We start from the raw sequence: 11,668 nt of genomic DNA, 5'->3' as shown, positions 1-11,668 counted from the left end.
TGGAGGAGAGAATCAGAAGAGTAAAAGTCAGAAAACTCATGGGTTGAGATAAGAACAGTTTAATAACTGAAATAAAGTAAAATAATAATAATAATAATAATAAAAAATAATAGAAGAATATACAAAGCAAGTGATGCATGACACAATTGCTCAGCACCTGCCAACGGATGCCCAGCCAGTTCCCGAGCAACACACCACAAAACAAACAAACACACACACAACAAAACACACCAACCTGAGCCTCACCTGTTTTTACAGGAAATGTAAAATGCAAAAAAAGTGGCCCCTCAGCAGGTTACATAGATTCATAGGATAAAGTAGATTGGAAGTAACCTCCAAACTGCTCTAATCCAACCTTGCACTTGAAATAGGCCCACTTAAATTGAATTTTCCTGCTGCATTCAGAAAACTTTCAAGAATGGAGATTCCACGGCCTCTCTAGGCAACCTGTGCCAGGGTCTGACAACCCTCACCAGCAAAAAGTGCTCCTACTGTCTCACAGGAATGTCCTGTGTTGCAATTTGTGTGCAATGCTTCTCATCCTACAAATGTGCACCTCCAAGAATAGTGCAGCACAATCTTCTTGATTTCTGTCCACAGGTGTGTTGAAAATAACAGTAAGATATTCCCTTATTCTTAGCATCATTTTCTTTATGACCTTTGTAAACACAGCATGACAATCAGCAACACCAGAATCTCAGTCAATAGCTGAAGAGCCACTTTTAACCAAAGTTTAGGACTTTACACTAGGAATTATTTTTGAGTCAGAACAAAACAAATCAGCACTGTACTGCTTTAGAGAAATAGGAAACCTTCTGAAGTTTCAGAGACCTGAATCATGCCTAAAAAAGAAGATGTCCTGATTAAAAAAAATAATACAAGAGCCCTGAAAAGACTGGGTTAGACCAATCTTTCTCTTAGGAAGACAAAACAAAGCCTACTTTCCTAAAATCTGCCACTTATGAATCCTGAAATGGATGGGAGACATAATAGAAGAGCTATCCAATTCAATTTTGAAGAGATTGCTTTCCTAACAGCCGTAAAGCAATGAATTATTCAGAAACAACATACCAACAATGGAGAGAGAAGAGGCAGTCTCCTTAAGTGCTGGAACATGAAATCCCAAACAGACACACAAAATGTTCCAAACATCCAGCTAACACGGAAAAATGATCACTTGCACAAAGATTAGTATTTCTTCATCTTGGGTTCCAACTGACATTATTTTATACCACACTTCTGGCATGGTGTCAGCCTCTCACTGTCTGCTAAGTCTTACATAACACCAAGAGGAAGTGAGTGAAGACAGTTACAAAGGCATCTGGACTATATTCCCAATTAAAAACCAAGCAAACAAACAAGCCCCCCCACACACAGTGAGGAGAGGTTGGCAGGGGATATGCACATGTCAGATAGTCAGCTGGTTTTGTTCATGCTATACTTCATCCACTAAGGCAGTGTTCTATTAAGATGATCAAGCAAAAGGTAAGCAGTGTATTGCAGCACTCTACTAAAACTGTGTCACCAATAAGACAAGCCTGAATGTCTCCATACAAGCTTTTACTTTTCAAAGAGATTTCAGCACTGAAAACTATTATTCATGCAGGCTTACAGAGAGGATCAGCAGAGGGACTCCTTAGTATGGCCTTATCGTTTATATATACACTAGTCAGGAATATTTGGCCTACATGAGGCATACCTCTTAAAACAGCATTTCTTTTCAGAGTCTGCCATCCAGAGACCTGAAAAGACAGAAAAATAGTCTGAAAGTTAACATCCAAAATTCCTCAAAATCCAGCTGCCATGAAGAACTACTTAGCTCACTAAACTCACCTAAAAGTATCTAAGTATCTATATTAATTTAAGACAACAGTGGGGCAGGGGCATTTCTGAGTAAGAAAAAGAAAGGGGGAAGAGACTGTCAGAATTAGATCCTCAGGGAAAAAAAGATGTAATACAGTCTCCTATGAAAGGACACAGATGAGCAAGGAAAGTTACTCAAAAATCCAGTAGACCTGTCACCATGTGATGGCAAAATGAAAAGAAATTCATTATCTTCAGAAATGACAGGGAAAATAACCAAATAAATAAGCAGAAACCTTGAACTACAACCTATGGACTAGACAGTGATCAGTCTGTAAGAAAAGAAGATATTTTGGATTGAAGATTCACAGCCAGATGAGTATTATTCTCAGTTTTCAGGCTATATTTGCAAGTAATCTGCTCTTTGTATCTTAAGTTTCCAAAAATTTTTTCAAGGAAATAATTCGTATTTCCAGAATCTCTAGCTATTTTACAAAATAAAATTATTAAAAAAAAAAAGGACCTTTGTGTCACCTTTAGTCAGACGATAATCTCACATGAATAGATTAGCTTGACAGAAGGCGGCAATTTTTAAGTTGATTCACACAGGAAATACTCAGATGTTACGGAGACAGGTAAAGAATACTACTACTTCCGTCTTCCTGCTCCGAAAAATCAAAGGCATAGCCAGCAACTACTGATTTTGCTGTTATATTGCTAAGGGAATTATAAATACAATGATGTAACAAGATATTAATGATAGCAGTAGGCGAGAACTCCAGTACCATGCAAATAAAAATATCTCTTGGCAATTCCACTGTGAACTTCTTTGACTACATTCAGAGAAAAAATTACTATTAACTGAAAGCAATGCAGAGTTGCATGAGATGCTCTTCTGTTGGAACGCACAAAAGGAGTCCTCACCAAGGATGGAAAGCCCCTCATATGGGCAGGAAAAGAAACTCCAGAAGCCATTTCCTTTCCCCCCCCCCCCAAATATATTTCTGCAGCAAAATGGGGAGAACAGAGCAGTCAATGACACTGCTTCTGAAGAAACCAAGTCAGAGGCTCATCACCATTGCAAGAGCACATCACAACATAAACTTCTGAGTAAGTCTTTCAAAAGGATTTGTCATACATCTTCCCTCACTGCTCCTGGAAGAGGACAAGGTAACACTTCGATTCATCTGGAAGAAGAAAGTGGCACTCAACTTGTGAGAAAAAAAAACAACAACCAAGTCAGTCCTAAATCACCACCATATTCTTCATGTTCTGGTTACAGAAAGATAGTGATGCACTATAAAAGCTAAAGACAGGGAAATTCAGTTCATTTTTATATCTAGACAGTTGTTGGAGACCAGGCAAGTGGATTGCTCTACTGATCCTGCACACTAACAAGTCAGAAACGAGTACTAATATTCCAAAACAGATTTTCTTTAAAAGACTGTTCAACTACTATGACTGCTCTTGGTAACTTGACAGATTATCAAACTGTAATTCTCATTTGTACCACCTAGCTTTGTAAAGCAAAACAGGAAGTTACTCCTACCAGGTACAAATCCAGAACTGAAGTGAATGCCTGAAGGATTTACAACCCATTACAACCTTGCTCTATTTTAAAAGGATAAGCACATATATTTTTCTTCTGCTGAAATATAGCGTAATAAAGTTACTTCATTAAAAAGCAGAAGTATAGTGCCCACAGTGGAGAGAGCCTGAGAAAAAAAAAAGCTGTATGTGGCAGATGCTACTAAGTTTGCTGAATAATTCCTGAAAGGTACTAAGGTACATACAGCACTGAAAGCTGAATGACAACAGGAATAGAAGCAGCAGGTATACCTCAATTCACAAGGACAGCGTCATTAAAGTGAAAGTCACAGTTCTAAGAACAAAACATTACAACAATGGAACTTTGCTCAGACCCAAACCTTAGTGTGGGAAAGAAAATTTTCAAATCTGATGCTTATGATTGCCTGGCTTATGCCAGGCATAAGCCTTGCATACTTTTGTTAGTAGCTGCATGCAGATGAAACCCAGTAGACAAACCTAGGTCTACAGTGAGCTGAATTAAACCGTAGAAAAAAAGATAGTTGTTGGTATTGCAGCCAGTTTAATTATTCTCAAAGACATCCAATAAATATTGATAAATTAACTATTTAAATATTAATATTAAATTCTTAAATACTATTAAATATTTTCAATTTTAAAAGCTGTTTCTATCTAATTCCACAATCTACATTAGCTGAACAGGCAGGCAAACACCTCATTCTATCAAGATAGGATCCAAAAAAGGCTCCTGACATTGTGAACATAACCATGTAACTAGAGAACTAAAGCCTGGTTAAAAGGGAAGTCTAATTCACACTTTCAGCACGATGCAACTGAAGGCAGTATTGCATGGTCATGAGGCCAGAGATGACGAAGAAATACAAACACAGAATTTGTGCCTCTTCAACTAGCTGGATTAAAACATAAAAACAGCCTGTTATTGTAATCAATTGCAATAGAAAGACGTAACTTGTTAATGGCTGAACAGACCTCTGTTCCACAAGGAAATTTATTTAGTGGTAACTTACTAAAATAATGTCACACTGACCTGCAACAAATCAAAAGAATTACGGCTAAGTGAAACAAATTTTAAAAACCCACCAGCTTAATGTAAAGTACCATGCACTTCTGCAAATCTTTCCATCGCAGGGCAAGATATTTATAAGCCAGAAATTTATTTCAAGAGAACTGGATAAGTAGTCATAGTCCTACTTTCATTGCTAACAAGGTCAATACAGCCTATACAGTACTCTAAAGAATGATGAGGATATTACCTCAGGTAAACATCCTTAAGATGCAGGACACCTTTTTTAAGAGATGTAAGGATAAAGAAAACAGAATATTTGTGGTTGCTTTGGCTTCAGATATCAAAGTTGTTTATTTCAACTGTTGTCAGGTTTATGTTGTTGAATTTTTACTTTCAAACTTAGTGTATCAGCCACTTAAAAAAAGAAACAGTAACTTCAAACATACTAGCAGTAAGAAGGTTGTGCTGGGTTTAGCAAAATACAGTAACAGAAGAAAATTTTTCTTCCAAATTGAGTTTTAAGATATTGTAAACTTCAACAAAATTCTTTATGTTGTGTTTGCAAAGCACTATTTAATAAAAGAAACTACTAGAAACAAACCTTTTTGTTGAGCAGAAAGAAATACAGTTAAAGATTTAAGCTTGCTTTAGCAAGCCAAGTTATGATTAACAGCCCATGTGCAGCCTTTTAAGACTTATTTCATCCTCATAATTATATGTTAAGGCAGCAAATGTATCCGTGTACTCTTTTTAGCATCATGCCAGCAATTTCTCACATCTCAGTGGAACTCCCCACAAGTCGTTTTTCCCGTTTCTGGGAATGTATTACCACCACCAGATGGCACCAGTGCCCTAACTTCAATAAAGCGAGTCTCCATCTTAATAACGCAACACAGAAAAAGGAGGACGCCGCCCCCCCAAAACAAATGGAAAACAACCTTTACACATTTGTTGTCTCTGTCTTCTTAAAACAAAGATCTACTGAGCACAAACACAGCATGCAGTTTATCTGAATCAGTACATAGTATTTTGACATTATTGTGAAACCAGCAGTACCCCCAGAATACAGAGAGCAGCATGCTTCCTGATCCATTTGTTCAGTGGGTTTTGTTATTTTAAATTTACCTTCTGTTGAGTGAAATACTGCATTGCAGTTCTGTGCCCATTTCACGGGTGTGCTGAGCAATTTGCAGAGATCACATCACATAGAAACTGACACGTCAGATTTCTCCAGTTCCAGTGGAAATTAAGGTATTAATTTTTCATCCTCTCAGAAAAAATAGAGATGGCCTGCAAGAACAGTACACTACTTTTTTCACTTTTCTGAGTATTTGCCTCACTGTTATATAACTAAAACACTACTAAAAACTGATATGCAATTGGTCCCAAAGAAGTATTTTAAATAATCTAATATTACTTACAGAAATGAGTGCCATACTGTATTACAATACTCTTGCAAGGAAAGCCACTTGCCTTCCATCCTACTTAGTAATTGTTCTTTTCCTCTGAAAAGATTTGAGTGATGATCGATTTCGCCACTGGTGAACGCTGTGGCGGTGAAAGGCAGAGCACCAAAGGAGTCTTCAGGGAAAAAAATCAGGCTGCATCTGGCAGCCCAAAACAGGCGATGCTGCAGTTGTATCTGCCCCCAGATACAACATGTGAGGCTGAGCACATATTCCTACCAGGCACGCACACACACACATACACCACAGCCAGTGACAACAGATCAACAAAGACAGACAGACACACAGCACACACATGAACACAAACAGCATCAACAGCCTCACCCTGCTCTCCTCTCTGGCTGAGCAGAATGGAGGTCCACTAGTGAGGATATATACACATACATGCAAGGTGGATCCCCCCAGCAGCTGGACTCAGACCCCCAGTCTGCCCAGTAGCTGTCCCCTGGATCCCAGTCTCCACAATTGCTGTCACCTGGACATACATGCCTTTGACGCCACTGCCCCACTCCAGTTGCTGGTACAGACTGTCTGGGGTCTGGTCGCCGGTACGCATGCACACACACGTGTATGCACACATAGAGCTCACTGGGACTGTCCTGCTCCCCCAGTAGTTCCCCCCTCCACCCCTCACCATGGTCTCACACCCTCAGAGGCACACAGGCACACATACACCAGACTGCTGAGAATCCACTGGCCTCCGAGTAGCCAATCCCCTGTGGTCTTGCCCTTAGAGCCACACATTCACCAGCAGTCTCACCTTCAAGAGATCCCCAGATCCTAGTGTCCCCAGCAGCTAGCCAAACTCACTTGGTCACCCCAACAGCCAGCTCCTCCTCTGGTCTCCCCCCCAGAGAGTCACACAAGCCTAGCCACTTCACCTACATGCAGGCTAACCTAGCTTGCTCTTCACTAACGCTCACTCACTGTAACTGCTGGCACTACAGACACATGGGCTTCTGACCCCTGGTCCCACCCCCATATCTGGCACGTGGTTTCATTCACTCAGGTCTCTCCAGCCACCGGCACTCAGTCACATGGTTCCTCTGGCCTGCAGTCCTACTCCAGCTGCGGTGCCCAGACCCTCACTTGCTCCAGTTCCTGGCACCATGGACACATGGGCCCCAGTGACCCGAGGTCCCACTCCCATGGCTGGCCCTTAAGTCCACTCGTGCCAGTCCCTCCAGTTGCTGGCACCCTGGCCCCTCCGACTCATGGTCTGACTTGCAGCTGCTGGCACTAGGCCCCCACAGACACACCTGCACACACAACAGAGCACCCCTCACCCAGGAAGGAGTTAGAAAGTAATTTAAGAAGAAAGTAAGACAGATTGCACTGATCACGGCCATTACACAGGGCATGGCCAGACACATGTACTGACCAGCCAACTATTTACACATGCCTGGCCTTCTAAATCCCCTTGCCCCTGTTTTTGCTATGTTTGCTCTTCCCCAAATCACCTAAATGCCTCCCTTTCCCTGCCTTTGGCTCCTCCCCAAAACATCCCATAAGTCCTTTGCAATCCCAAAATGCTCTTCCCCTGCACCCTACATGTCCCATACCCCTGCCACTTACACCTCCAGCCTCCAGGCCAAAAGGTGCTCCAGCACTGACTCATGGTCATGGGTGTCATGTCTGGACAAATGGGGCTGATGGCTCTCCAGGGACAGCCCTGGTTAGGTTAACACACCTGACAGGGTGTGCCCTCCCCTGAGTCCTTAATTTGAGTTCCCTGCTTGCCATTGTGCCCCCATGCTCCCTCCTCTGGGCTGGTGGAGATGAGCCTTTGACAAGCTGATGGCTCCTGTGAGGGGCCTCGAAGTAGTTAGGCAGGGTACGATTACTCATCTCTCCTACCATTGTGTCTTTGCGCTCCTTTGTGGGTGTACAGATGAGCTTTACCATGTAACCTAAACATTTTCACAGAAGCGCGTTCCAACTAAACTGGAGAGAGATGGGATTGACGGATGGACTGTATGGACTGTTAGTCTTATCAGAATGTACTTACCTTTCATGAAGGGATTAGAAAGTCACTATGCCTTCTCCTAGAGCAAGCAAACATTAATAGCTATTTCGGTTTTACGTATTCCAATACTTAAGTTTTTTTTATGGGGAGAAGGAGAAGCGGGGAGGGAGGGAGTCCTGAGACATTTCACTGTTCCCTAATGAATCAGGAGCTTTCTTTAGAAGATATAACTTTATAAGCTGGAGGCAAGTTACTGATTTCTTCCCAGTATCTTGAAATATTGGAGGTTTGTGTCAGAGGTACTGCCTCCTGGCACCAAGAACACTTTGCCTACAAAAGACGTTCACAAAGCCAGAGTCACACAACTAAGCGAAAGGGAAGATGAAAAGAGGACCACTGGAACAGTACCTAAAGCTCTAGACTGCTATCACATTTTTCTCTCTGAAATATTCTCCAAGTCCATTTGTTTTAAGCACTGTTTTGAAGAACTAGCAAAAAAGAACAACAAAAAAACCCCCCACCTTATTTTGTGGACGACAAGTAAAAGCCCCTTCAAGACAGACATCTAAAAATTTTTAATTAATGCAAGAGTATTACTATCCCCACAAGAATACAGGAGAAAATAAAAAAAAAAAACAAACTCAAACCAACCAAAGCTCAAGATCCCAGTTTTAAATGGACTAAGTGAGTTGGTAACTGAAAGGGTTGTTTTGGGTTGGTTTTTTTTTTTAATGCCTAGTCTTGGTTCCATAACTAGACAAATGAGTGAGATGTTTTTTCTCTCCCTCCCTGCAACCACCTAGCAACGAAAATAAGCTCTGCCTGAATACTTCTGTAGTAAAATTGCCTGTACATAGTAAGTATAACTCAAGCTTCAATATTACTCCCCAAGAGACTGCTTCAGTGATGGGTTTTACGCTAGTCAGATTTTTTAAGTCAGAAATTCTTACTATTCACCAGTCATTACATATTACTCTTAAGTTTTTAACAATTTATTCATGATCGAAAGTCAAAGAGTAGTAGGTGACTAGGCAAGTCAAGCAAGGTATGAATAACGTGATCTTTAGCCAACTTTATTTCAAATAAAGTCTGTCATGTTATTTTAGAGAATTTAGATCATGATTAATGGTAATGTCAGTCATCAGGTAATAAAAAACAAAGAATAGAGACTAATATCACATCACTTTCATGAAAACATCCTCTGAAAATGACCATGTACCAGTCATTTCTTTGATCTATTATGCTCAAGAGTACTTTGGTCTTTTTTGAGGAAACTTGACTAACAGATTAAAGAGAAACTACTTCGAGTGTAGTCACACCATTACTAATAGTTGCACTAGGGTGGCTTAAGAAATGTCCACCCCGAAGCAAAACACATTCACTTTTACACAGGTCTTATTCGTTTCAATGCAAAGTAAAAGACACTACTGTTAATAAATGACTTGTAAAAAGTGACACAAATGTTTGAGATAAAGCAGAAGTTAATAATCAGAACATAGTAGCATTAAATCTACCAATTTAATCTTTATTCGCCCCACATACTTACCTTTTATGGTACAATAAGAAACTGATCTATCTGATACTTTTCCATAAAACACCTGTTTCTGTCTACACAAAATTAATTATGCCCTGCAGTAAGCTGTCAAAACAGCGAAGATGACCATTCAAAATTTCTGTCATGCATGTTATTAGTAAAAGACATAATGAGGAAAAAAAGGACTTCAATAAGGCAGGAGAAATAGCAATGCAGTTGAAGACAACTGAGTAACTCAAAACTGGGTCCTACGCCCCTTCACACAAATTTTGGTAACTTATTTTCCATCATTTCACTTTGCAAGTGGAATGAGGAACATCAAACACCACCACCTTCCAGCTGTTACAGGAATTAACTTTCTTAGAAAATTCACAAAATGTAAGTACTATCAAACTGTTAATATATTAAAAAAAAACCCAGAACCATTCAATCTCAGTTTGCATCTAATCATAAAAAGCCCAAAGTTACTAGACACATGTTTAATACCAGGGCTGGATACTAAGACATTTTAATGTAAGGTTTTATTTAAATATTTTCTCTTATACATTGCTTAGATTTGGAGCCTGTATTAAAACTGACTGTATTAGAGTCCTGATCAGTCAAACAACTACTACCTGCTTGCTAAATTTTAACTAAAAAACCACAACCAATCTCTCAAAGTGTCTGCAGCCAGAGAGATATACAAATATCCAAATTATGGAAGTTAGTTCTTTTAACTTTTCACCTAGCAACAGATGCTTATAAAGCAGTAAATTAAGGAAGACACTTTGAAAATCAAGTAAATAATTAACTATTATTCCTTTAATAAAACCAACTAAATATGATAAATAGCAGTTTGTCAGTAAAAAGCCAGAAGACCTGAGAGTTGTACACAGTATTTTACTATACTTTAAAAACTCATCTACACCTTTGTCTACCAGTTAGTGTAATAGAACACTGCAAAGAAGATGAACATCATCCCTACACTAAGATTCATATTTCATTTTCGGTAAATGCTGAGTTTTATCAGATTCATAGTAGATCTGAATTCATACTCACCATGACTTAGTAATATAAAATCCCCCGTATACAGTGCCTTCCATCCAAACATGTGAAAGCACAAGTTTCAAACATTAGCAATATTTACTGCAGCTGTAATCAGATATGTATTAACCCAGAATGTGTCATGGGTCAATTTCAATAGCCACAGTCCGCTGTCAGTGCAATTTTGTAAGCTACTGGTAAAATATCTTCTGAAATAATGTTCAATTCTAGTTGAACACATTAAGGAAAAATGGCATGAAACTGGACCATGCACCAGGAAGGGTTATCACAATTAAGATAACACAAACTGTGAATGAAAAAAACCTCTGTCTTTCCTATATTCACCTATCACTTCCTGGTCTGAGAGGGCAATGTGACTGCTACTTGTAAGATAAGGAGAAAGCAGAAAGATTTAAGCTAAAAATGTACGATGGAAAGAAAACACATGCATAAACTATCTAAGAGTTAAGTTTAGGAGCACTTTAGAAAAACGTTCCCAAATACCTGTAATAGTCTTACACTTCAGTTCACGTAGGTAATCAGGAACCTTGTTTACTTACCTAGAGACAGTGGGAGATGGTGGAGACATTAGCAAAGTTAACTAAATGATCCCGACAATATTTCAGGCTTTTATTGTTTCTCTAAGATGGAGCCCCTGATACAGCACGGTCACAGAAAACTCAGGAAGATTACAATAAATATGTGTTTCTCCTTCTCAGTATGCCAACCACAGATAAACAAATGCAAACTATGTCACCAACTCTTTGATTTGCAGTGCAGCCGTTATAAATCCCCTCTTGTAAAGACCACCTGTAACCTCTTTAAATCCTTCTTGAAGATGCCCACTACAGAGTTTTGTTGCCGGAGTATATATAAGGAAAGAAAATGAAAGTACATTTAAAATGTACAAATGGCAATTCAAAAGAGCACAGAAATTAAGTACCCTGCTTCTATCAAGCTGGAGACAGATTTTGGCATTAGATCCCTTCAGCTTTGAAGGTCAAAAGTGCAAAGAAATGCAAAGAAATGCAAGACTAAGGTTTTCCTGACTTCAAGCAATGATAATTGAAAATTGCCTTATATGAATATGCATAAAGCATCAATACTAAATTGGAGCTGGCATTTTGAAAGGTTCTGTTTAGGAAGAGGAGCACTAAGAGTAAGAAGTAAGAGAACGGCAGATTTTTAAAGTAAGGAAAACATATATACATACTAAATGCAACCTGACCTACTTACTTGATTGCTTCCCACCTACCACCACAACTGTCAGCCCCAGTGCATTATTCCCCATATCCTTCCTC

General features: G+C 39.5%; 1 protein-coding gene across 1 annotated transcript in view; it reads right to left on the bottom strand.

The window, feature by feature from the left end:
* PCGF3 (polycomb group ring finger 3) overlaps positions 1–1,730 on the bottom strand; it is a 21,671-nt gene extending 19,941 nt beyond the window's left edge. The window contains exon 1 of the mRNA XM_009331519.1: positions 1,700–1,730. The gene's annotated coding sequence lies outside the window, so the exon portion shown is untranslated. The remainder of the gene's footprint in view (positions 1–1,699) is intronic.
* Positions 1,731–11,668: the final 9,938 nt, after the last annotated feature.

This window comes from Pygoscelis adeliae, unplaced genomic scaffold, assembly GCF_000699105.1.
Source record: "Pygoscelis adeliae isolate BGI_AS28 unplaced genomic scaffold, ASM69910v1 Scaffold289, whole genome shotgun sequence".
NCBI lineage: Eukaryota > Metazoa > Chordata > Aves > Sphenisciformes > Spheniscidae > Pygoscelis > Pygoscelis adeliae.
The sequence above is the reverse complement of the archived record's forward strand: the minus strand, read 5'-3'. Positions and strand labels throughout refer to the sequence as shown.